Consider the following 26,568-nt stretch of genomic DNA (forward strand, 5'->3'; position numbering starts at 1 on the left):
CCACTACCACTTGAATTTTTCAAACCTCCAAACCCACTAAATTTCTTTGCACGTTATTGTAAATTACTTTTTGGATTAGCTTATTCTTTCTTGCTGACATCTCATGCATTTAAAATTCAGGTAGCTGAATCTCTCGCAGGTCTGCTCCTTTCCAACTGCCCAGCTTCCTGGGAACCTGACTTTCATTAAATGCTTTTACAAATCTGTCTCCTAACTGTTTCACTGAAAAGTATCTTCCTATGGGTACATATCTGTTTGCAGGACACAAGAAGAGTGCATCCCAGTGTGCCCTGTTTCTGTGTCCAGCTAGAAAAGAAGTTTTTGACAAAAGTAGGAAATAAATTCTGCACAATCTCTGGCTTTGGATTTAAACAGAATTCCTCTCAGTACTTGATGGAAAACTGTTTTCTGACGAAATGTCTTGGCCAAACAGCAAATATTGAACACTAGGACAGCTCACCTAGCTTTGTCCTCATGATCCTCTTACATTATTTTTAATACTGCAATCTATGCAACAGAAAAAGAAAACACTCAAGCACGAGCCACGCACATTTTGGGTTTCAGTTATTCAAGTTCTCTAAAGAGAACCAGAGCTCTGATGTTGCAGACCTTTACGAAACAAACACAAGCAAGCTCTTTCTCCGCAAAGTCTCAGCTTGTTTGGGCTACTGAGCAGCACAGGGCCGGCAAATTGCTATTCATGATCAAGCAAGTTGTGCATCTTGAAGGAGGAAAAAATAAAATGAAAAAACCAAACACTGTTTCGCCATATAGATAAAGCTCAAGCTGACTCCAAGGGAACTACCTGCAGAGATTCCAAGTGCAAAGGTTAAGCAACGTCCAGAGGACACTGCAGAGAGCACACAAACACCATGGCAACAAACATACTCATAAAACACAAAAAGGTTCTTTTGTGGTAATTAATTCTGACCCTCAAAACACTGTAAAATGCCCACTAGGAGTTTTTATTCTGAAAGTTAAAGAAAACGACTCCACCACATAAAGCAGCATTTACCCGAAGAGGAACGTCTCCAGAATTCGCAAACTGAGACAGCCTGCATTCCGTACACACACAGGACTTTCCAGAGCATCTCACCCTCTGCTAAGGACAGAAACGATGCAAACATGAAACGACTTCCTGTACAGCAAATGGGACATGAGCATACAACACCGCACACATGGCAAGTCCTGCCTTGGCCTTCCTGTGTCACAGACCTTCTCTAAGGATCATTTTTCTTCTTGGCTGAATGTAGTCTCACTGGACACATCCTATTTCTGCTGAAAAAACAGGATATTCCTATTTTCCTTCAGATATTTCTTCAGCACATTTTTCTTTTGGTAGGCAGGTGGATCTGGGAATGGGAAAATATTCTAAGAGCAGTGAGAAGGAACAGCTCCAGGCAGTCAGTTAGAAAACACACTTGAGACAGTGTGCCTACATATATAAGTGGGTTTTGTTTTTTTACGTACAGAAAGAAAAAACACAAACAGGACAACCCATTCTACTACAAAAAGAACTAATGGTTGCCAATCAAGGCTAAAATTATGAACGTAGGACAATTATTTTGGTAATAGCACTGCTTGAGAAACAGCTTCTAATAATTATCACAGGTATGTGAACTCCTTAAGCACGCAGCATATTCCCCAACTTTCTACACTAGCACCGCCTTGGCCTTATTATATATGCAAAACAACCTGGACTGTGGCCACAGAGCATTTTTGCAGTGCCTTTAGCCACAGCTCTCTGAAATCAATCGCATCCATATGCTCCACCGCGCCGTGCTGCTCCTCCGGGGTCAGGGAAGAGGCCCAGCATAACATACACTTAATTCAATTAAGAGCTACACAGAAACAGATTCTAGTAAATTTTAACCTTTCCTCCTTGCACCATTTACTAACCTGCCATTAATTAAAACGCAGTTATTAAATGAGTGCGTTTGTAATTGCTGTGTTTTCCATGAATGAACAAAAGCTGTTTGTGAGACCCAACCAAAGAGCATTGTTCATTCGCGGCGCGGGGCCGAGCACGGACGCCTGAAGCCAGCTGGCACTTGGACAGCACAAACAGCAGTCAATAGGCGCACAGAGGCAGGTCAGTGCAAATATGCTCTGCCCAGAAGAAAACACCACGCTGGAATATTTAACATTCCTGCTTTGAGCATTTACAGCTGAAAAAGGCACCACTTTCAGGTGCTTGATTGCCCAGAGGAGCCAAAGCGTTAATAAGCCCAACTTGCAGGTAGAACTGTTCTCCAGATCCAGCAGGTTGCAATCCATCATCTTGGTAAGCGCATGGGCAACCGCTCTAAAGCTTGGCACAAAGGGCCACTGGATAGGAGAAAATACTAAACACCAGTGTTCTCACCACCCTTGAACATCTGCGTCCCATCAGACAGACTCTGGCAGGAGTGGGCTGGGTGGTAAGCAATGAAAGGACGTGGCCACAGATGGCTGAATGACAGCTCCTCCGTGTCATGTCATGAGACACCCAAACCTGTGCAAGTGGGTGCGGATACAGGATGTGCGCCCCACACCTTCCCAATGAACCACATTTTGCACCTTCACTTAAAGAAATTACAGTTCTTCAGATGAAGCGCAGCTCTGGCACTGCACACGGTGTGAGGCAGCAGCAGCCCTACAGGTCCGTCACCACGCATTATCAGCTTTAAACAAAGTCATCAAGTGACAGCAAAGCCAGAGCAACAAAGGACTTTTCACTTACACCACCAGTCCAGAAAAGCGAAGTAAACCTGTGAAAAGCCACACGCAGATATGAAGTTAAAAAGTAATTCTTTCATCTTTCTCTGCCAAAATAAAATGCTAAGAAGTTTTGTGCATGTGGTTTTTCATTCATGAGTAAGTATCTGACCCAATGAAAACACACTATTTCTCTTTGGGAATGATTTTAGCATAAGCAGAGGAATGGGAGAGGAAGACTGGATTTAGACACGTAATTCACAAAATCAGCAAGAAAATCCCCAGTCCTTCACATACAGATTTAGCAAACAGAGCCATTATCAAGCTGTGGTAGGGCATTCGTCATACTTGCTTTAAAACCTGCACAAGGAGGTGCAATTGCACCCTGGCCACCCCTTGGATAGAGCCCATCAATAACTTCCATGTTCCACGAGGTGCCTTCAGTATTCAGTACAAACAGCTCCACAAGGCACACGTAAGGCAAGAACTGGGCTCCAGATCCCCGCTGCTCTCAATGCTGAAGCACAGTCTGGACGTACTCCAGCACTGAGAGAAACATCCTCATTCTGCTGGGGTGATGGTGGCCTTCTCCTCTTGGGTGGGAGAGGCCCTGCGTGGAACGGAGGAAGCTCTCTGCAGTGGAAGAGAGACTCCCTGACTGCAGATTCTGCTCCCCGTATCCAGCAGGATGGCGTGGCAAATTGAGGGGCAGCTTTTGTCCCAAAGTCACAGTTTACAATGGATAAACAGCCTACTGCTAAGCTGCAGGAAGGGAATGACATGGAGCACACGACCAATATGGCCTGAACACATCCTCCCGTCTCTTGTTTTGCAAATGGGAATAGTTGGAAGAGATGAAGAAGAGAGGTTTGAAAAGAAGCATAAAAACTTTCTTATTATTCCTGATTTTAAAATTACTACGAAATCTTTGTCTCATTCTGCCTTGTCAGCAGCATTAAAAAAAACCCTCACAGGTGTTCTTAATAGCATTTCTACACAGTCCCTACCCACTGCACACATTTGCAGCTCAGGAGCAATTACCCATGCAGCACACCGTGCTTCGGCCTGCTCATTTGTCTCATAACCATTGTTCTGCTTTCCAAACGACAAACTCCTCTCCTCACACAAGCAGATGGGGAAATGTCATTTCCCATTTGTAGAGGAGCCTCTGACCAATATTCTGACTTCGGCATTAAATAGAGCAGAAGTTTGCAGAGCTACCTATGCTGTACAGCATTTTTTTTATGCATGAGCACTACTGTCAACAACGTCAGCAGGAATATGCATGATTTTACACACGGTGTTTGTCAGCTGGTCGTTTACTATGCAGCAAAGGCCTGAGAGTGGCGAAGAGCGGAAAATCAGAGCGCCCTTCATTTAAATTTATAATCTGCAAAATCAGGACAAGGAATGAAAATAGCAGAACTTGGCCCGTGTAGGAAGATTTAGGCCAAAACTGAAAATGCTGAAGGTGCAGGAGTGCTGAGGAGCCCCAGCAATACCCGCACCCTGTTAAAACATATGGGATTGCAGAGAGGTGACTCAAATAGAAGAGCCTGAAGGAAGCCTGCCTTAGGGCCAGGTGAGGACAAAAGCAGCTGAATGACAAGCACAGTGGAAGAGACAAGTCTGCTTAGCAGAGGCCGCAGCAAGATGAGTGGCAGCACTGGGAACTTGCTCCTGGGGACACCCGGTAGGGATGTCCCCATCCAACGGGGTTTGCACAGGGATGTGCTTGGCACCATTCATACCATGGCTGCAGATGACAGCAGCCTCCAAACCCAGGAACACAATGGCACTTTATTGCAGCCAACAGCTGGCAGTGTTCGCTGCGCACTAAGGTTGTAAATCAGATTGCATTATGATCTCCTAGGTCTGCACGCTCTTAGCATCTTTCCTCCAGAGAAAGAACTGCCACTGCTTGTTTAGGAAGCTGTGGAAGAAATAGGTTGCACAGAAAAAAAAAAATACCTCTTCACTTTTGTATTGTGGTTGCTGTTGAGTGGGAAAAGTACAGTTAACAAACATAACTGCATTTCAGCTGAGCAATTTCCCCTGAAACCTGGGCAAGGAAAGATTCGCCATAAGGAAGAGAGTCAGTGACTGTCCTGGTAGGCATCAAACAGAGCAGCTGTGACAGAGGACATGTTTGTATACACAGCAGATGACTCTCAAAAGCAAGATGTATCAGGAAATGCAAGCACAAGAAGAATTTTCTTAATCATGTGGTTCTTTGAGCTCACAACATTTTTAATTCCAAGCTGCTCTCTGTAACCAAGCTGCTATCTATAACCAAGCTTACCAGCACTATGAAGCAGCAGCAGCAGTGGAAACCTACTCATTGTCTTTTCTGTGGAACTGAAGTACTAAGGCCTGAAGAGTAGACCTCAAACCAAAGCTGACATCTAGATGAACCTCACAACCCACTATTATCTATCACCAGTATCCGACCATTAGCAAAATACGTATGATCATTAGCAAAATACATATCTTGGACAAAACATCTAATTAGCAACAGATGTAGCTTAGATAAAGCGTTATGAGAACGTATTAACCTTTCCTTGTTTAGAAGCATAGTGTCAAGACCTGCTAGTACACAAACTTCCTTGGTTCCTCCTTGAGCCCTGGCCAGGCTTGAGGTGAAATCCAAAGGAAGAATGAAACCAGATGTTTCCATCTCACTGTCATGTAAACTTGTTTATTCAGCAATATTAAAGCTGGAGCCTCTTGCAGCAAGGTTGGAGACCTCACCAACAAGTAGGCATACTTGTATGACCTCCCAGTTGCCAGGAAAGGCTCTCCAAATCCTCACTGCAATCGGGGCTCCCCAGCAACTGCAGATCTGGATGATGGTGAAGTATTAGGTCAACTGATTATATATCTTTCTTAATCACTATTGCTGTCTTCATGTAGTATTGGCTAGGTGCGTTGCCTTGTTCTGTATTATTCTTGCTGTATCGTTTCACTTATTACCTCACTGCTCTGAGCTTCAGATAAATGCACTTCTTTCACCTGTTGTCTCTGACCTTTGTGCTGACCCTGTCCACTGGCAGAACAGGAATATCTGTTGGTAACACAGAAGTAATTTCCACTCCATTTATACATCCGTAGGAGAAAGAAACATACATAGTGGAGTAGCTAGATTTAGGTCCAAATTTTGTATATCTGCAATCTTTCCTCTTCCTAATTATCTGCTAAATACATTTGTCATAAATTCTACACATCAACAGGCAAACTGTGGCTTCCACGCCATAATGTTCTCGCTTACAACTTTAGCTATCCCATTTACAGTTGGGCTGTGGTTTTTAATTTTTACACTTAACAATAATGTATTATACTGTAGTGTCATGCCCTTCCATTAATTCCCTTCTCTTCCACAGCATAAGGGCAGAAGACTCCAAGAGGCAAGAAGAGTTTTCCATGCATGATTAAGTTGTGAAACTCATTACCATGGGATGCTGTGCATCCCAAATCTATCAAGTAGGCTCAAAATCACAGTTAAACAAATTCAGAAGCAAAAATGTTGTTGGCTGCTTTTAAAACAAGCTTCGGGCTTAAGTAAAACTGCTAAACCCAGAGCAGGAAGGGAGCACAGCAGAAGTTACTACAAAATACATGCCTAGTTTGCCCACTGTTTTCCAACTACATTTTGCTGATCGATTCCTTCCTGCACTGTCCCAGAAGAAATCTGAGAGGTTAAACATGGAGTACACAGCAACTGGCCAGTAGGGTTTCAGTGCCTCAGATGGAACACAAGGAGACCTCTCAATGAAGTACTTTGGTTCTCAACTGTGACTACAGTGAATGTAAAAGAAATGGTTAAATACAAATTATGGACAGTAACAACCAAAGGCGGCAGTTGAAGATACAGCTATGGACACATCTTTTAACCACTGTCTGACTGGCAAAACAAGTGCTTAGAAAAAGTACAAGGAGTGATAAATGCCAGAGAACTTGGACTCTGTGTCTTTCCTTGTCTCCATGAGGAAGCAAAGCCCTGCTGTCACAGTTTGCTCAGTTCTCTTCTTGAGCGTATTCGTTCTTGATAGGATGAGAGATAACAGCCTTAAATTGTAGCAAGAGAAGTTCAGGTTGGAAAAATTAGGAAAAATTTCTTCTCAGAAATAGCGATGACAAATCAGAACAGGCTGCCCAGGAAGGTGATGGAGTTACCGTCCCTGAAGGTGTTCAAGAGATGTAGAGATACGGCACTGAGGGACATGGATTAGTGCACATGGTGAGGATGGGTTGGAGTTGGCCTAGATGATCTTAGTGGTGTTTTCCATCCTTAACGATCATATGATTTTTGTTTTCCTTTGAGCTGTTCCTGTAGCAGAGCTCTTCTCCTTTGCACACATGTAGGTCAATGGGAGGGTAGGCTCCATTCTGGAAGAGGTCAGAAGTCTGGGTGAAAGCTTGCCCTTTTCTTGCCCTCTTCTGAGGTTTCAGGATCTAATTATGAAATGTCTCCCCTTGCTTCCAGCTCTTCATTCAGGGGTGGCTTATAGACTTCCTCACAACCCTCCCACACATCCAGGGCAGGAAGGAGGGAGAGATACGTGCCTTACCAGCAGCCACCAGACACTGCAGTGCTCAGCTGCGTCATGGGACTGCACCCAAAAGCCCAACTGGACCCAGGGGATGTTGCCAAAAAAGCTCTCACAGCAGGCAGAGCAAGAGGCTGTTTGAGAAGGTTGTAATCCCTCTCATTCCCAAAGAGTTTAGAGCGTAAAAGATATTCTTCTGTCAGACAAGAGCAACAGACTCTGTAGACAGGTTGGAGAGACAGAGAGAGACTTAATTTGCAAAGTTAAGCCGTTTCATTCATGGAGCTGCTCTGCAGCACTTGCAGTATTGACATGAGCAGACAGTAATTGCCAGGATTGTTTTCTGCTGAGCTCTCACTTTCCAAAAAGTCATTACCCAATCAGTATGGAAAGTCATTAGCTAATCCCCTTAGGATGACACTGTTAACAGAATTTGTTGAACTGCCTGGACACTGGCCGAAAACATAATATATGAACATACAAATGAAGGAAACATCTTAAGCATTACTCAGCAGGGTCCTCAGCTGCACTGGACAACACTTTGTGCTCACAGGCTGGGTGCCTTCCTGTGCCAGGTTCTGCCCAGCAGATTTCCCAAAACAATTCAGGAGAGTTTCTGAACTCTCCGAAATTCTATCAGTGTGTAATGCCTGCTGCATTTCTAGCAGCATGTCCCTTGTGCCAAAAAGAGACAGAGCTGCAGAGGTGGCTGTGCACCTCACCGGTAGACTCTGCTGACATGCACCTCAGAGCTGGCACACAGTGTGCACGAGGGCTGTGCTCCCACAGACTGCCAGGGAACACGGGCAGAACATACATGCTTATGCAGCAGAAGTAACAGCATGCTCGCTCTTGATCCAAGTTAAAACTATACTGCAAGGGAAACCAGTCAAGTGCAGAGCCCCCATTAACTAATGTGGTACCACAAGCTAAAGGAAAAACAGCCTCACAATTAAACACTAAGGAAGGGCATAGGGAATTGGATGAAGAACAGGGAAGACATAACAAAGGATGTCAAGGATCTTTGGGATTTAGCAAAATCAGGGAAACTAGGAAAAGAGGAAATTGCAATCTGAGATGAGGTTGTAAGGAAGATTTTTTAAGAAAATAAATTTGAGGCAGATTCCTGGGGTCTGGTGGGAGGCTGGGAAGTCATTGCCAGCCAGGGCAAAGGGTTCAAAGCCCGGGTGCCCATTAAATAGTGAGTAAAAGAAAAGCAGGAAAACAGCTTCCCTAGAAGCAATGATTAAGTTAAGGCACATCTTTCTCGAAATGGACAGCAGCTGTTTTTTTATCAGTTATATCTCCATAAAAATTTGCCACCATATGAGACACAACGATTTGTACTGAGCTTGTTGACAGAAACTGGTGGTTACCATGGGAGAGAAAACAAACTACAATTCCCATTAGATCTTTCCTAAACAAGCTGCATGTGTGCAAAACGTCTGCCTTGGGCCCCTGACACAGAGGAAGGTACACTGATGTGCCAGGATGTAATGGTTATTTGCTGATTATACCTGGTGGCATCCCTGAAACAAAAGTGACAGGGGGAAGATAAAAAAAAGAGAAAAGAAATGATAAAGTAGAACTTTAGCATTTCTAAAGAGGTAGGAATGCAAACCTAAGACGCAGGTAGGCTATCCTATGCATATGACCTGTTGTGAAAGGGATCAGTGTCAGTCAAAGCAGCACCTATCCATCTTCATCAACTACGTATTTACCAGCTGGGACAAAGCAATGAAGAGATCCTGCCTCCTACAAATGCACATGCTCAGCTTAGGCTTTGCTTCAGGCCCAGCTGCCTTGGGCATGGTATCTTAGCTGGAAGACTGGATCTGCTGTTCATCCTTCACAAGATGCACACACAGGGCCACCACTTTTCCTCACGGGGCTGCTCAGAGCATCTCCATCCCACTGGCACAGGCATCCGTGACACAAATGGCTCATCCCCCCCAGCAGTGCCCAGATTGCTTTGTGGAGAAAGGGCAGCAGCTTACACTCTGCCTGCTGTGCAGTATTCATGCCAGTACCTCAAGGTTTGGGGTGCATAGCATGGGAAGTCAGTCACAAGGCCAGGCCAGGCAGCCACAGCATCACACTTGCAATTAGCTTTGATTGTCTATAATTTGAAGAGGGGATGCACCCCACCACATCACACAGAACAAGCTATTGCGCTCCATTTGGTCCAATTGCTCTTTTTATAAAGTAAGTACCAGTTTCTGCCGCAACGTTTCTCCCAAGAAAGTACAGCAGAGTGCAAAGCTTGAAAAATGCTGATTTCAAATGCAAGGATTGCCAGGACAGTTACATCACAATAGTTTGCTTAAGCAAAATATTAATTGCAGATCTGTGACACTGCCTCCTTTCCTTGTTGGAAACATTAGAGAGACAGACTGTATCCACGTACGGAAGATACCATCTGATGAATAAATCTGGAACTAGAATTTACTTAGGTTGTTTTTTTCCCTCTTTCTTCTCATTGCTTTTAGGAGAAGAGAGAGTAAATAGAAAATCCCTACACATACACCCTGCTATTCAGCTGCAGGCAGGTAGCTTGAAGTCATTCAGATCCACAGAGCAACGCCAGCTCTTGTTGCACCAACACTCAGAATGTTGCCCTCTATTATTACAGAAGATGAGTAACTTCTGTGGGGGGATTTGAAGAAAAAAGGGAGAAGAAATCTCTGACTCCATGCATATTTGCATTTTAAATTTCGAAAGGAAGAAAGCAGAATTTTAATTCCTACTGCACAAAAAGGATCGCCAGTGAAGTTTTGTCTCAGAGATATTTTTTCCTTACATATCTGGTAAAGTCATCCTTATAAAAAGTTTCAGAATAAAGAAACTGCTTAGAAATAAAAAGTGCTATCACAGATTATAGCAAGCATCTCTCCACAAGTGAAATCCACTGTATACTATAAGAAAGCTTAAGAAGACATAAGAAGACATCTCAGGTGACCAACAGAAATACTCCACATTTTGGACACTTTTCTTCAAGGCCATGGTCCCTTTGAGGGAGGCTAGAAGCACAAGTTTGTTCTCAGAAAGGAAGGTCTGAACACAGTGACAGTCTTCAAAGCTGCATAAGGTTATAAAAAGGACAGCAGTCAATTGTACTCTATGCCCATGGAGAGTAAAACAAAAATTAATCAGCTTAATTTCCAGCAAAGACTATTTAGGTTATAACATCAGAAAAAAAAAAAAAAAAAAAGGGAAAAAAAACCTGCAAGGACAGGGAATATAGGAACAAGCAACCAAAAGATGTTGTGCAATGTCCTTCCCTTAGGCTTTTAAAAGAACAGACTAAGTAAGCTAGGATCTGCCAGCAATGGCCTAACTATATTGGTCCTGCTCCAAGATGAGAAGCTGGATCACACAGTTCCCACTTTCAGTCTGGTAATATATTTTATTAACTTTCTGGTCCATATGCCTTCAAGCAAAAGGACCAAATTTGGAGCAAAAATAGATATCCAGTAGAAAACAGACACAATTCACCCCAATGGCTAAGCGCACTACTATTGACTGCCATGTCCTCAACAAGAACACAGGCATTTATTTTCTATACTGACCCCAATGCAGAAAAGCTGCCATTAATGTAAGCACACTCAATACCCATCTAACTGAAGCTGAGCATTGGTAAAACAAAAACCAGTGCAAAAATGTGCTGTAAGAGCAAAGCTGGCATTTTCAGTCCCCAAGCAAGTGACTATGAGTGACATTACCTCCATTACAGATCCTCTCCCAGCTCGAATCACTTGCAGTAGTGACGCACCAGAGATGCTGACTAAAGCACCTGTGTGGCCCTAAATCTCCAAACCAAGTGGGAAGATCTCCCAGCTTCTCTGAGCTCTCAGGGGATACGAGCACGAGCTCGCTTTCCTTAAGTTTCTGCAGTTTGTACAGCAGCAGATTGCACCAAAAGGGTGAGTATTTTCAAAGAAATTCCCAGAGGCAAAGAAAACATCTGTCACCCCCCTACAAAGTCTTCCCTACCACCCACACATGGGCTGGACACCATATTGTGCTGTCAAAAACCGTGGTCTGTTTTCAATAACTAAGCAGAAACATTTCTGGCAAAATGAAGCTTACCCTAAATGTTCCTTTTCCAAATGATGCCGCCTCCTTTCTGACTACATTTCTCGGGGGAGGAAATCCATGAGCTAGGAAAGCAAATGAAGATTCCACCAGTCACTCACACTTCACAGAAGGTCTCATAACCCTGAGAAAAATGGCTTTCATGCGCTAAATCAGACCATTAATGATTAGCAGCACAAGGTTATATAAGCTCTCAAACAAACCTAAGCTGTTCTTTGTCTTGGTTTTAACTTTTCGACAGCTTATGAACTTTCCATGTAAGATGCCAGCAGGCCTGGGCAAGATGAAGAGAACACCAAGCAGCATCCATCCCAGGGACACGCACACACACAAAGCGATAACAGCATTGTATTTTCAGTCAAGCCTCAGAGACATCATGAGGATAAGTGGTTTTTAACCTAAACAAGCTCATGTCAAAAGCCAAGAAGTCTTGATCACAACCAGATTTTAACTTGTGGGGCCGCACTCAGTGAGCCAGAGTTTAAAGCACAGACTTCTTTCTCCTCACTGCTGGGGAAAGTCAGCTAATTTGCAAAGAAAAGCTTTCAACACCTTTGAGGACACAGTGGTTTTGGTGTGCTGGCCAGACTGATGGGGTTTTGTCAAGGCTAAGCACTAATTACTCTTTGCAGTCTTCTACTGCAGCTCCATGCAGTAACTTTTCTGTACCTGCACGCTGCAACTGTCATCAGATCCAACTGCACACAGCCACGCATTCCTTGGACAAGCAGTTGGATGGGACCATCTATCACTTGTTGCATCTCCTTCGAGTCTTCCCTGACAATGTACTGCTGGAGTGTGAGGATGCATAGTTGAACCTTTCCTCCCCCCTGTTTCTTCTCCAAACACCAACACTGCTCTTGGCTGCAACTCTTGTTAAGCCTCTGCTTTCAGTTTCACAATTGTCACGTACTTCCCTGTGATACTTAAGAAAAATAATAGGGAGACACTGCACAGCCCTATTGCTACAGTACACTGCTCGCCAAAAAAGGATGCAGGACTGCAGCATGCCACCTTCAAAACCACATAGGCATCTTCATTCAAATTTAGGATTCCCCACAGGTAACCAGACTGGTTCAGGGAGATGATGTGACACCCTTCCTTTATTTTTATAAGTATAAATAATATAAGTATAAATAATATAATAATATATTGTATTATTATATTTATAATAATATAATATATTTTTATAAGTTGAAGCCCTTCAAAAGGACATTAACAGAAGAAAAAAGTACATTCTTTTTGGAAGCCAGACAACAGCTCACAAATAAATATTTAAGTATCTACTTTTCCTTTTGAGATACCTATGTGACAATGATACGTGGGCAAGCATGAAAAGTGAAGCCAGTGCACCAAGCCCGCTGTCCATGCAGGTGTATGTTAGCAACAGGCATGTGGAATCAATCCAAGGGTTAACTTCCACATCAAATAGCTAGGTAAAAATACGTTCATAAATAACATCACGAGTAGTTACAGAATCTCATCATTCCTGATTAAGTCAACCCCAGCCATAAGATTTCCTGTACCTCAGACAGGGATCTCTGCATGTCTGACTCCGCAGATACAACCCGATATTGCAGATCTTCTTTACATTAATTCCCTGTTATTGAAAGGATTTGACATTTTTAATCTTTACATCCATTCAATTTCATATCCCTTTGCTGACAAATACTTTTAAGACATAAGAATTCAAAAATAACTACAATTAAATCCTTTGTGCCAGTTTCCATTCAAAAAATAATAAAAATCAAAACTATGAAAGAGAGGCAGACATTAATAAACACACTCACAAAGCAAGCTCTAAACCTCTAACAAGACTTTGCCAGAAATACTCAATAGCTTGGGGTTTCTGATGAAAGCTGCATTAAGTTGGCTTGTAAATCAATTCTAGCTTTTTCCTCCGTAACTCTAAATAAAGTCTTGAGTACTTATAGAAATTACAGAATTTGGAGAAGAGGAGGCCAAGGCCATGAAAAAGAGGAGTCTCACGTGAGATTTCTGCTTGGAGCTGTTACAAGTCTATTATCATTTAGCTTAAAACCCCTTCACAGTATAGGCAAACTCAACAATCATCAGTATCACCACTCCTTTTGCAGGAGAGCACCTTGTCATGGCAAAGAGAAATGGATGGTTTGCTCACAGTTATCAGAGAGCCTTTTTGAGTCTGAAAAGGTCAAGCTGGGGCCACTGTACCAGCCACCATGTTCCTGGCTGGTTTTCTCCTTGGCTTGATCAGCCATTCGGAGTTAGTGATACCCAGGGACCTCACACACCTCCAGGTGAATATTTTGTCTAGATACATGGAACTTGAACACTAACCCTCACCATTTCAGCCAACAGGATTTCAGCATGGCCCCCACTGGGTGCCACCAACAGCAGCCTCTGTCCCCCGGGGAGAGGGAGAGATTTCCAGCAGCCCAAAGTATCAAAGTGACATATCTCTGATGCTGTTAAACTGGGAGCGGAGTCTTCAAAGCAAGGAGAGAAGGGATTATTTCACAGGAGATAATTTTAAGTTAGACAAAGAAAAAAGTTTGTTTTCTACTGATACTATAAGCTCAAAATTAGTTAATACCCATCCATCCCACTTTCCTTTCTCATGTTAACAACATTTCTGTAGATACCATCTCTGGTTAAAAATAACAGGTTTTACTGTCCTGCTACATGCTCAGCCTTTAAAACCAACAGTTCGTTGTACCAAGGCAGATAATACAGTTTATTTATAGTTACTTAAGAAATCATCTGGCTTACGTAGGCTTTCTTCAATTATGATCAACTACAGAAGTGATTTGTTGGCAGTTACAGATGTGTGTGCGTGGGTCTACTGGCCAAAACATTTCAAGATCAAATGAGAAGCTGAAAGCAGACTGCAGTTCTTATCATTTTGCTGAACACCACATTTGGGAAGTCTTCAACACGGCCACGGGCTGTACAAGTACAGAACAAACTGATCCTGCCCAAAAAGCTGAGAGATGGAGCAAAGGCCATGAAACAGATCCAGGCAGGCGCAACAAGTTGAGGATGAATGAACACATCAACACCTCACTTTTTAATCTCAATGTATTAAAAAAGGTGTACTTAAATCTCTATCACTTCATCTTGCTGCCTCTGTCATCGTGCAGCCATTATGTAACACAATATAATTAAAAATAAACTTTTCACTTCCCAACAACAGTTATGCAATAACTTTTAATTAGCTGAGATCCTTCACGTTTAAGAAAATATTTAAGGGGTTTAAATTATCACTCAGTGCCTTCCTTCATAGCATCATATTCAAATCCTCCAACAAGACGTTTCTGCATCTTCCTTCTCATCTCTCCAGCACAAAGATGGTTTGTCAGGTTTTATTTGGTTTTATCTGCTCACAAGATGTTGTCTTGGGGTCCTAAAAATGCAGAGACATATTTTATGCAATCTGTCAGCAACCGTCTTCAGATGCAAGGCTACGGGGAGCTGATGAGCTCTTTTCTTATCGGAATGAGTCACAAAAATGGATTATCCACACTTAATCCCCCTCACACTGGTGAGTTTCCTGATTTTCTGTTCAATTAAAAAAAAAAAACCAACAAAAAGGAAGAAAGAAAATTGGCCTGATTAAACACTGTAAGAACAGTTTTATCACGGGGTGTCCTTGCAGAAGGGAAGTGTCACTCTGCCATTTTAGGTGACTACAGAGCCCAGTCTTCCTACTTTCAGCACACATTCCCAGCACTACAGATGGATTCCCCCTGCCCTTTTATTTCAGTCCCATCATATGACCCCACAGCCTTATTTAGGGGCTGTACTCTGGGGGTTATTTTGCTTCATTTGCAAAGTCCTTATCTCTCCACAAGATAAACAGATAAGAAATTGTTTAACCTGTTTCCTTCACAAAGCGTTTTCACTGCAGAAGTCTTACTACTCTGATTTCCTTGAAGTGCAAGTATTTTTTTACAAAATTGTTCCATTAATTTTCATGAAAGCCAATACCTCATACAATCAGAATGGACACTCTCAGTTAAATCACAAAATGACAAAACTCGGGCTTGGACAATCCCCCTTCCATTTTGAACAGGGATTTAGAAAGACAAGTGGGAGTTTCGCTGCTGTTTACTAAGCCCAACACAGAGAAAAAGAAATCCGAAGTGCCTGAGAGCTCATCCCTGAAAATAAAGTGATTTTCCTACAAGATTAAATGCGTCTATTCACAGATTCAAGCTTAAAGAGGAAAAAAAGAAGCCTTCATACTTCTAACATATGGTCCACGGCCAACTTTTAGTGCAAAGCTGTCCCATCAGGCAGTGAGTGCATACGCAGAATGGGAACCGGGGCTTCATCTTTACGGTTATTTCCTTGCTTATTGGATTTGGGTTTTCGGCTTCACTCTGAAATGCTGCCATGCTACATTTAGCACGTAGTAGCTGGCATCACTTTAAAGGCCCCGGCAGAACTCAGTCAGCAAACCAGATTAGTTATACCATTCAGGAAGGGGGACTCGTGCATTTTGGGAGCGATGGTGACGCAGGAAGACATCCCATTGTGGTGGCAAAACAACAGACCGATGGAGAGGAGAAAAGCAGGCTGTTCTTACGCTCGACTTTTATCTTAGACAGTGTGCTCTACTTAACCTCACCTGGCACTACCGAACCGTCCTAGGAGACTTTCCCACAGACTGCTCCGCACGTGAACAGCATCGCCACTGGAGCAGAAGCGTGCGTATTGTCATGCCACATCAAACTTCAGGTTGTTGCACCCTGTCAGGGCTGTGGAGCAACGCGATCAGTGTCTGCATCAGTGCAGCCAGCTCCCTTCGGGTGACATGGGAGGACAGAGGTGGGTGAGGATCCCAAGCAGGCTGACGGCACAAGCTTAGCAGAGCTAACATCCCTTCTTCTCAAAAAGAGGGCTCTGCCTATCAAGGTTTTTCTCCCACCAGTACCAATGGCAGCTGCAGTGGGATCCACCTCCATCTGTCCCTGCAGTACCTGATCTGCCAGTCACTCTGAAGATGGTCTGGGGCCAAGTGCTTCCCATAAATTACTCCTCTGTGAAACCTGCTTAATGGAATTAAAGTGAGGGATCAATTTGGCCCATGGAGTATGTGAAGTATGGAATTAGATTTTATCTCATCCCATTACAGAAAGTTCAAAATTGGAGGAAAAAAAATTCATTCGTAGGCTGACAAAAGTTATTATTGAAACACACCGCAAAAATAGGAAGGTCTTTTCTTTCTACACAAATCATTTTAAAATATATCATTTATTCAAAGCATGTACATCATTAAAGAGTTACAGATGACAGCTACAGAGAAAGTGAATAAGGAGAGAAGTCTAATTATTTTCATAATTTCTTTTTCAGTTTTCCAGCCAGACAAGAAAATCATTAAAGCAGAATCATAAAGATTACTCTGCAAAGAGAAAAAAAGCAACTTAAGGCACAAAATGAAGTTAAAGACATATTTGACAATCTTCATTAAAATGCGATCTTGGTGAATCCCTCTGGGCTTAAGAATTTCCAGAGTGTATTGGTAATGTCAAGTTGAGGTACCATATTTTTCCCTCTATCCTGTCACTTTTTTGTGTGTATTTCAGCACTTTTTCCTGTAATACTGGAGAAGGAACGTTTTTATCATTTTGGACCTACCCTTTGGAAACCCTGCTTCCTCAGCAGCCTGATTTTGCTTTGGGTGCGACTCCCTTCCCTATCAGAGAAGCACACCCTGGAGTGCTAATGCCCATATGGCTAATCTTTTTGGGAGGAGATAAAATAGCAAAACAGTTGCATAAAATATTATTAACATCTGGGAATTACACTGCCTTATCAATAAATGAATAGAATGGAAAGAGATAAAAACATATTAGCTCATGCTTTGGGCATCAGCCACTGGTAGGTTTGCCTCCAGGCTTTGGCCATGAAATTTCTGACAGGTCTTGTCGCCCTCATTGCCGTCATTCAAGGGCTGTGTATCAGTATTCACATGCACCACTGCCACCATTGGATTCTTCCCTCTTCGCCTTCCCAGGAAAATAAAGTATTTATATTGTAAAGACAGTCTCTTGTATCTGCAGTATTAGTATGATTTACACACAGAGTGTCATCTTGGGACAAGTGGGTATTAAGTCATTTAGGTATTTTGTCACACCTATAGTGTGACAAACTACAGGCTGAAATAATTTCACCTCACATCTATTTCCTATGTTACGTATCTGCATTTTAGCTGGCAGGGAAAAGCTGGGTCTGTAAGGAGCAATTCATTAGAATTTTGTAGACAACTACTTGATGGCTATCTGAGCAGCCCCACAGCACTGCCAGTTTTTAAGAACAGTATGCAAGAGCATTAGCTCTGAAAGCACATGTATTTGGTTTGATGAGCACAAATCTACACAGCTGTACGTTGATTAAATAAACAAGAACACAGAAAACACACCCTGCAATAAATCTGGCTACCATTTCCAAAAAAAACAGCCATTGCTAAAGAAAAAAAATTAAACCCACTCTATGGTCAGTTCTTGGAGAAATTACTAAAAATTAAACCACTACGTCATTGACACAAACACTGAATTCTGTTCCTATTGTTCTGTTCTTGCTGCAGAAACACAGCAAGGAGCCCCAGTACCATGAGCTGCGCCCTGCTGGCGACATCTAGCCTCCATCGTTCAGCATTAGCACCACATGCAAGCACGAACTCTCAAACCAGTGTCCAAAAAACATGCACAGACCACTGACAAACCCACACACAGCAACACAATGGTTTCCAGCGTCTGTGTCTAACCCGAAGGAGCACGACATTCCAGAAATAACTGTCCAATCAGGCAGCGTTTGGACAGCAGTGGAGAAATATACATTTGTTCTTCAGGGGCAGGAAGAACTGCCTTTTAGTAAGTCTTTTAACGTTCTTCCAGTGATTTACTACCAACAGTTATAATTTGTACAGATTTTTCGAAGCTACTTATTTTCTTCAGTAAATTTGAAAGTCAGCTGAGGAAGCAAGCAGTGGCATTTAGAGGAAAAAGAGGTTTAGGGCTAATAATAGAAGATGTACAAGGAGAAAAGGAATGAACAACATGAGAAATAAATTAAAAAAAAAAAAAAAGTCCTATCTGTAGAAGAAATATTGAAGCAATTTTTGCTTTACACACAGCAATGGCATCTCCTGCAGGACAAAACCCGCATGCAACTGTCCTTACACAGGGGTGGAAGAGCAAAACACATTTGTGGGAAGTACTCTCAAGTTGGAACAAACTGGTCTCTACCTGCCAGCAGGCAGATAATCCATAGATCCACTGTCCCATGCCTTTCATAGAGTCATAGAATTGTAGAATCATGGAATGGCTTAGGTTGGGATGGCTTTAGTTCCAATCTCTCCTGCTGTGGGCTGGTTGCCCCTACCAGCTCAGGCTGCCCAGGGCCCCATCCAACCCGGCCTTGAGCACTTCCAGGAATGGGGCACACACAGTTCTTCTTTGCAACCAATTCCAGTGCCTCACCACTCTCTGAGTGAAAAATTTCCACTTAATATTTAATCTCTATCTCCCTTCCTTCTCTATAGAATTGAATGGTTGCAGTTAAAATAGCCCTTGAGAGGAGTGGGACGTGAACACCTCTTCCCTGCACTGGGGTCATACAAACACCCCAAGCAGATGCATGAGAAGGCTGAGATCTCACATAATCACCACTGGGCTTCAAGGGGTCCCTGTCTGGGTGACCTCCCCCTGACATGGCTGAAGGTACGATGCAAACACCATAAGTTCAGCAATGAAACACAAGATGTTATCTCCTGCACCAGTGGGCAGAGGCTTCTGACACCCCAAAGCACATCTTCGTAGGAAGATTCACCCAGGTGAAAACAAATCTGGATGTTAAACAAAATTATCGTTCTTGGTTAAATTGGCATTGAAGGAAATAAAAGCAATTTGTACTAAAAGCCCCCAAAGGCCAACTGACAGGGAATGCACTACCAGCAGCATTTCCAAACATGGGTCTCAAGTGTCCCTGCGCCAGGGATCTTCTGACCAGGAGGGAAATCACCAAACACCAACAAAATGAACAAAAACACACTGCCTTACACTTCAGACTTCTGGAGGATTTTGTGGCAGTCAGCACCAAGCAGCATGGTAGATCATACACTAAATGCAGTTCCAGGGATACATTTGGAGCTGGGCAGAGTAGGAAACTATACAGGCGTCCCTCCATGCTCCCCACAGCAGTTTGCTTTAAGGCCATCTCCTCCAGTCACTGCATTCTGACTAAAATGAAGTGAGACAATTTTACTCCATGCAAATTTAAACCTCTTCCCAAGCCCCACAGTCAGCTCTCACAACTTCTTCCCCAACGCCTGAACAAACCCAGAGGTTATGGAGATGTTTCCAAAAGCTAACGCTGCAAGCTCATGTCACATCTTATGGAAGCAATTAGGAACAATGAGAGCACTAAGCAGGACAGACAGCAAACTGTGAGAAGGAAACTTTTTTTCCCCCTATTTCTCCAACTGAGGCTTCTGACCTTAAGGTAAAACAAGCCAAAAGCACTTCTGCATCTGTAGGTGGAACACAGCAGATGGGCTTGGGTTTGCAAAGCTGCAGAGTGAGGTGGGCCCTCACAAAGCTCCCAGTTGGCACTGTTACAGTTGGGATTACGCGAGGAAAGTGGAAGAGTTTTCGCACACTGTGAGCCTTGACCTCATTTTGATGAACATCTTCCCCAGTCACATCAGTGGAAGCAGAGCAGATTTTTCTCCACAGATCCCAGGTTAACCAGCTCAGATCACACTGTCAGATCTGCAGACCCACCAGTGTGGTCTGTGGACCCACACAACGCCGTCACACCCTTGTCCTGACCTCTGGCTCCAGGGCGGGCTATAGATCTGCTTATGAAAATATCAGCTTAAGAAATAACATCAACAACGGATGGGTGGGGATAACATTCCCCACAAGAAAGAATCCCAGCTCCCTAATTACATGCATCTCATCTAGATATTGTTGTAAAGAGCACTGCCTACATAAGGAATAGGAGATCTGATCTAATAAGCAAATAAAAGTCAGAAATCTCTCCTGCCAGCCACGAGAAAGGCTATCAATAATTCATTTTAACAAAAAAGAACATCAAAGAAAAATGCTGTGTTGGTTTGACATTTTGATATGTTGGTTCAGGAATCTTCTTTAATGTAATAAGTAACAAACAGCAGAGTTCATCTATAAATGCCAGACACGCTTGTATGCTGTTGAATATAGCAGTTCCTATTAATATTCACTTAGGCTTTTTTAATTAATTCACTTTGATTGCCTTTACAGCTATTTTACTGCCTTTATCTACCGGTTCTAGGTCAAGCAAAGCTCTCAGAAATGCTACAAAGGGTTTCCAAAACTAAAGTTTCCAACCTGTAACTGTATTTCCATATATTTCTTCAAGGTCCTCACTACAAGCCTAGCATCCTGTCCAGTGTGCCCGGTTTGCTGTGAACTGCTTAAGACAAACGTCCAGTTGAGACCCAGAGCAAGGTGCTTGTGCCCTAAATCAACCATCTGTGCACATTCACCCTTATACACAGTGGTTTAATTTCATTTACAATTTCCATAGGCACATTTGGTGGTGTGGATGAAGTATATTATACTCCAGAAAGCACAGGCTTGCAATCCACAGATTTCAATGTTGTGTTGCAAGATGTATTTATTGCAGCAGAGAACTGTTGGCAAATTTAACATATATTACTCAAGCTCAGTCTGTATTCCCTTCAGTGCACAGGAGACATAAGGGAGCTCATGTCTTCTAAGTTTAGGATGGTAAGGAAGATTTCTTCCAAGTCAAAATCCTCTTTGAAACTGTAAACTAACTATGTGACTTACCAGTTTCAGGGTCGAGTAGAAAAGTAAATGCTCCTGTTGTTGCATCACTTTAAGTATTTTCTTTAAAGTACATTTTTATGCAATAATCAGACAGTTCTTTAAAAACCTATTTTCTGGAGGAAAGTCCCTGATGGTAACAAGCTTCTTTAGAGGCTGACACTGCACATGCTACTACTGGAAGAAAAGAATCTGTCACTCAGATCCTAAGCCTGGCTGCTTCCCACAGGTTCTTGGCTATAGATGTGTAGATCCATAGATTTTCTATGAATTGAAAGTTTAAAATTGCTATTTATACCATTGCAGCTAGAAAAGAACTGTTCAGCTACAGTTTGATGAGGGGTAACAGTTACTGAATGTGATGACAGTCCAGATGGTAAAGCTGTTATCTATTCCAGATGATGAAGTCATACCATCTCAGTTGCATTCAGTCAGTTGTAAACAGAACGAGTCAAAAAGGAGACAAAGATATAGATATAGATATAGTTGTATTTTACCAACTGTTGGCAGATCCCAGTGCCAACAGTTGCATATACTGGAATTCTACAGCTCTGCCAGCTGTAGAAAAATAGTATCCACAGAGATGCACCCCTCAGTGCTTCCACCCATGCTGGCTAACACAAGAAGTCGTCTTTCCCCATCAGGCAGTGAGCTGCCAGTGTGGAGCCCTTTCTACACACAGCCACAAGAAATCCCATCCCCGAAATCCTGTCTTAATGCTGCCTCTGGGGATTATGCTCCAAGGAAAAGACCTTCATCCGTGGGCCACGTGCACCCTCCTGCCCACACAGCTGCCTGTTGGGCATCCCAAAACCACTCAGGCATTGCATTGCACTGGCCCAAATGCCAAGGACAGTAAGCCCAGACATGCTTGCAGATGGCATCCCTGCAGGTGGGAACACTGCCCCTGGAGGTGGCCTTGGGTCCTCCCTTAATCGCATGGGGAACACACACAGAGATGAGATAAAATGTTCCAGCTAAAGACAGACCTTGAATCCCTTTTAAAACCCAACAAGACTTCAGTCTTTTCTTTTCTCTTTCTATTTCTGTTTTCCACAAATGACAGGGAATTTGTGAAATCACTTGGACGCTTCTAAAAACTTCAGGCACTGTTGGAATAATCCCAAAAGAAAAGGAAAAGAAAAAAAAGAAAAAGAAAAGAAAGAAACAGAAGAGCCACTGCCACTCACTCAAAGACTACAATGCAAGCTGCGTGTTTCTGTGACGTGTTGTAAAAAGCCACTGCCACAGCCAGGGGCTTTGGAGCCCAAGACCTCACTCTGCATAAGCCTACCCCTTCTCAGATCTTTAGTTATATCACTAAAACCATAAGGGGGGGAAAAAAAAAACATTTCCCTGACACACAGTATGAACATAAACACGCGATTATTTGAAAGGCTGTACAAAGGTTAAGTCCTTAATCCTTTTAATCCCAGCGACAAACAAACAAAACCCCATCCCAGGCTGCGGAGCACTGCCGAGTGTGCCAGGTCTCCGGTGGGGGCTCTCCCCGCTCAATGCCACAGCAATGGAAGAGCCTCCAGCTACAGAGCTGCTGCAGAAGAAATAGAGACATGCATGTTTTTATTCCCAGTTCTTTAAAGCTTATTACGGGCGATTTGGCAGGCTAGTCTCGCATCTCGGTGAGAAGGGTTTAACTCTCAGTCCGTAATAGCAAGGTTACCGGATTTCCAGGTCCGCCAGCAGTGCTGCCCTCTGATCAGTAGCTCAGGTCCCGGGGATTCCTCTTACCTGTCACTGGTGTGTCCAACACCAAGCTGCAGTCTCCCAGTCCAAGGTTCACCGCAGGTCACCTGCGGGCCAAGAACTAATTAACTCCCCGCACACCAGCACTTGTTAACTGACGTTGTCTCTTCTAGAAGACGCTCAGATGCACAGAGAAAAAGCAGTTTCTCCTCATTAAAAGCAAGAGAGTTTGAGGCAGGGAAGTAATCACGCAGTAGCAGCAAGCAGCATCAGAATAGAAACTGCAGAGCATCTGGGGCCCGAGAGAGCTCCCTGTTCGGAACACCCTACGGAAAGCACTTTGCTTGGTGCCATGCATGCCTGCATCTGTACCACCCTCACATTGCGGTACCATGGTAAGGAAACATCAGTGCAGGGTTACATAGATTTAGGACAAGATCTGGGTTTATAAGAATAACGGGTTTATAAGAATTCTTTCACCTATTTCGATGGGAACTGGGTCATGCTGCAACCACACTTCTTAAATGAGCCGCAGGAAGAGCGCCACTGATGTCAGCAGTAGTATTCATGCGATTCAAATTAGATATGTGGTTAGGTACCTTTTGGAATCAAGTCTAAATGAAAAGTCTAACCCGTCCATATAAGGGGAACGTAAAAAACACCATTCTCCTTTCCACCGTACGCGTGGCCACAAAACAGTGACCCACCACTTTATTTGCACTTTCCCTCAAAGACAGCTACCGCAGGTGAGGTGCTGCAATTAAAGTCCACATTTCCTCTCAACGTTTTTCTAACTTTTCCTGTACTTGCCTTGTGGTATAAGCCACTTAGTGCAAATTCTGTCAGTTCTGCCAAGAGTTGCTGACCACGATATAAACAACTTCAGCAGTGCACTGATAAGCCAACAGAAGTGTTAACAGCCTCGATGCAGCCCGGCCCTCGGCGAGAATTTGTGACAGTCTTTTTGGAACCAAGCAGTCCCCTCTCTCCTCATTTCAGATACTCTCCAGGATGTGGCAACAGCTCCCTTACTCTCACCCTGCTCTGCTACAAGGACTGGACATCAGCCCTCATTCCAAGCAGAAGACAGGCTGGAGGGACAGCGGTAGAGCGGTGAGGCACGTGAAAGCTGTTGGGCTATGGGATGTCCTCTGGTTATCGGAGTAGTTGCTCTGGTGTATATCACACACACAAATAATTCTCACAGTGGTACAGGGCATCACCGCTGTCCTGTTCCCTGCGTCCCTGCAGCAAGCAGAGCAGCAGATCACACAGAGAGGAGAATGTAAAAAGCAGTGGAAAGATGCAGACAGAAGTTACATTAATCAGCCAACACACCTCAGTGCACAGGGACAGAAAATGAACACAAAGGCTCCCACCCCTGCTCATGGGACTGATGCTGAGCAAATTCAAAGGGATATGAGGTGGCACAGGGAGCTGATGCACAAGTCTCATCTGTCTCTGGTGTCAGCAAATTCTGCTTTAGCATGTTATCAGTTTGAGACGACATGAGCAGCAGAGAGAAAAACTAGATGAGAGGGAAAAAAAACGCACAACACACATCCTCATCTGTAATATGGCCCTGAGTTACTGTTAGTATAGTGCTTCTTATACTGTTAGTATAGTGAGCACAGCAGGCGTCTGATCTCATTCTGTAAAACAGCAAAGGTCACTGCAAAATTACAGCTCAGTGCAGGGTCAGTCAAAGGTAAAATAAAACATGTATGGCCAATGCAGATCCTTTTGGAAGCAACTGCCCCTCTCCCAGCCCCGGCACAGAACTGCCATCTCCCCAGTTTTCATCCCATCTCCACCACACCTCAGAGCTGTCTGTTACATGCATCAGAAAAAGAACTGCTGTAAAATCAGGAGAAAAGGGAGAATGGCTGTAGCAGACGGGAAAGGGTGCAAAGAGCTCTGGAGGCCAAGAAAACCCCTTATTTAGACATTCTACATGAAGACCAACAGTGCCACATGCCTGCCAGAGTGCTGACAGCATTTCTGTCCCTGGCAGCTCGCAGGGTCACAGTCCTCCGGGCCACGTCATTTCACTTCCCACCCTGCTTTCCCTCAGCCCCATAAATTTCAGCTCCATTCTGGCAGTCAGTAGCTCAAGAGTATGACAATTAAAGATTAATGCTATAAATGCATGGAAAGTTGAAAAATCCAGATTTCTGAATGTCATGCCAGACATATTCATTTTTAAACTTTACCCTTGTGGTTTAAGACACCAGGCCAGGAGTGTCACTTTTCCCCAGCAGACTACAAATGCTTTCTTCCTTTCAGCTGCCAGCTAGCTCTGTGGGCTTATATACTTTTCTTTATTTAATTATTCACTGTAATACATGAAACATTAAGCAGCTTCTTTCCACGGAGAAATGCGCGCTGCTTCCCAATGACAACATGCTAAGTAGCCTTAATAGTGGGAATAAGGAAATGAGCTTAGTAGAACAAAAGGGAAAAGAGCAGGAATATGGAGGGAGAAGTTAGGAGCACCTAGGATTTACTGACACAAAAACCCAAGACTTCATTTTGAAGAAGACAGTCACAATTGGCTGACCTGGGAAAAAAAAAGCAAAAAGAAAGAGACTTTTAAAGCAGAGTATGTTTTCTGATAGGTCTTGTGGAGCAGAATATTCTTCTTTCCCAGTGTTTACAGAGACCAGTCAGCACAGAGGAAGCCACAGATGCAATGCTGATACGTAATACTGAGTTGTGCTTTCTTGATGGCTGCAAGAAATGCCTGTTCTCCAGGAGCACTGGAGTTAAAGGCTGAAGTCATTAGTGAAAGACAGTCCAAGCCACAGTTTTTCCTGTGAAAACCAGGCTGCATACACAACTTCCAGATTACACTCCTCTCGTTTAATGTCTTCAGCAGCAGCAAAGAGATGGTCTCATCAGGTTACAGCACAGCCCCATCTCCTGCCAGCACCTCAAGACCGTATCTCACCATCAACCCAGACAGAACAACCTTGGTGACCTTGCCACTGCCGCTGGTTTTGATGAAACCTTTTATCCTGCCCTTGAAAATCTAGGTAGGATTGCGGGGGTGAGAGGATTTTCCTGACTGCTTTTTATTTGTTGGGTCACAGAGGTAAAATCATCTCTGTTTGATTATTTAAAGCTGTTGGCTGTGAGGATAATCTGTGCATTAGCATCTGTGTGGTGGGTTGTACAGCTACCAGCAAATTCATAGCTGGAAGCAAAGAAGTCACTTTGCAGAGCACTCCAGAACAGAAGAACAAACGCACAGGACGAACACAGCCTCATGCTGAAGTTGCTTTCTGCAATAATAAATCTTTTCATTGGGATGGGTGAGCCCCAGCCGTGTCCTCCTGCTGCTCCCCCCACATCGCTGCAAGTAGACAAAGATCCTAAGCAAAGGCCAATGCGTTAACTCCTGCAGTCACAACATTCATCTCCTTCTGCCTTCCCCAGTGGAGACGGCCAGAAGCACAGCTCAAACCAGTAGGTTCCAGGAACTCCACTTAGGAGCTGAAAACCTGCTGTCAATAACCTAAGCAACTCTAGTTAGCCTTGGGTAAGGGGGGCTGAAAGCCCCTGCCTGGCAGCCACAGAAAGTTCACAGAAAGGTGAACAACAGACCTCCTCACCATGGACAAACATTTAGAGTACAAACACTGCTGGAGACAACTCTATCTAAACTCTTCATCTGCTAACTCTCTGAGCAGAAACTCTCTGCC

The 26,568-nt window shown here is 43.5% G+C and overlaps 1 protein-coding gene across 5 annotated transcripts in view; it reads right to left on the bottom strand.

The window, feature by feature from the left end:
* Nucleotides 1–26,568, bottom strand: part of PDZD2 (PDZ domain containing 2) — a 194,379-nt gene that overhangs the window by 154,530 nt on the left and 13,281 nt on the right. Inside the window, exon 2 of one of the 5 annotated variants that reach the window (XM_015277499.3) lies at nucleotides 22,910–22,971. The exons of the other annotated variants lie outside the window; for them this stretch is intronic. The gene's annotated coding sequence lies outside the window, so the exon portion shown is untranslated. The remainder of the gene's footprint in view (nucleotides 1–22,909; nucleotides 22,972–26,568) is intronic. 5 annotated transcript variants of the gene reach the window in all.

Source organism: Gallus gallus, chromosome Z (genome assembly GCF_016699485.2).
Source record: "Gallus gallus isolate bGalGal1 chromosome Z, bGalGal1.mat.broiler.GRCg7b, whole genome shotgun sequence".
Taxonomy (NCBI): domain Eukaryota; kingdom Metazoa; phylum Chordata; class Aves; order Galliformes; family Phasianidae; genus Gallus; species Gallus gallus.